Below are 1,440 nucleotides of genomic sequence, written 5' to 3'. Positions count from 1 at the left end.
AAATACAACAAATCATGCTAAAGCAAGCAGTTTTGCTGATGCAACTGTCTGCAATATAGTTTTTCTCAACACAAAACAGTTACTCCCTGTCAGGAATAGTGCTTCTCTCTGCTGGATCACGTTGCTGAAGCATGTAGTGTGGGTACATGTACACTCTGTGTATCTGTTATGCAGGAGTATACGCTTACAGCTCAGGTCACTTTTAACTATTGTCAACATTTTTTTCACCTTGTACCAGTTCAAAGTGACAATACATTTTCTATAAGCATTTTTAACTATTTTGCTGCAGTGACTACCAAAAAAACCTAAAACTCTTGAGTTCCTCTGACTGAATGGACAGACATACTCACAAAATTCTTTCAATCCATCCTTTCCAAGTAACCTATGGCAGCAAGATCTTTGTAGACATGAACCCAACAGGAGAAACTAGTATCAAAATAATACCTCTCTGTATCTTTGCCGTATTGTATCAGTAAAGGGTGGGAAGAAAGCGTTAGAATAGTCACTGTGGAAACAGCCAGTGCAGTGACAATCTGCCACGCAATGACAACTATGCCTTTCAGCCGAGGCTGTGTTTCAGCATATGGTATCCAGCAGGGATGTGTACTAATCACTCTTGGCTCCAGCAAATTGTCCTGATCGCCTCTTTACTTTATCTTCTTTCCACACTTGCCTGTCCTACCACCTATTGTCCTGCTCAGTTCATTTCTCTTCAGTTCAGTCCTACCTCTAATTTAGCCGCAGTTCCCCCACTCCTTCCCAAACACAAATACCTGGGAAGCTTGGTTGGCGGTGGCTGCCGTGTCTTATACCCTTTTCCTCCTTGGTGGGTCATAATCCCTCTGGCTGAGGCCTTACTCTACTGTACTGGCAGAACATCTAGCACACCTGGGCCCTGCTTCGATGGTCCAAGTCCTGCTCTTACAGCTGTGAGTACACACATGGCTTCTCATCCCCTCACAGCATACGCCCGAAGCCAGCACAGGCTCCCAGGGGGGCAGCAAAGCGAACCATGACTCCCCCAGCTTCCTCCCCAGGTGGCTCGACACACAGTCCTCCCCGGCCACCCCCCCCCCCCCCGGGCGATTCCATGTTTTTAGTGCCTGCGCGAGGTAAGCCAAGCTCCCGCCACACCGCTCCTCGCTACCACCAGCCGCTGACGCTAACACCAACCACGCGTGTGCGAGCGAGGGCAGGGAGTAGCCCCGCTCGGTGCTGGGTGTCTCACTTCGGGCGTGGGTGTGGGTTTATGAGACTCGGGGGCTGTAGCAGCGCCATGAGGGAGGGCACGCGCCACTTCCCCCCCCGCCAGCAGCCTCCCTGCACATGCGCACGCCTGTCGCCCCCCGCCCGCGGCGGACTGCGCATGCGTAGCCCTGGCGGTCAGCGCCCCCCCATCCAACGGCTGAAGGCGCACATCGCGCATGCGCAGAGCCGCCC

The sequence above is a fragment of the Tyto alba genome, unplaced genomic scaffold (genome assembly GCF_018691265.1).
Source record: "Tyto alba isolate M040663 unplaced genomic scaffold, T.alba_DEE_v4.0 Super-Scaffold_5, whole genome shotgun sequence".
Lineage (NCBI taxonomy): Eukaryota > Metazoa > Chordata > Aves > Strigiformes > Tytonidae > Tyto > Tyto alba.
This window is presented reverse-complemented; position numbering follows the sequence as displayed.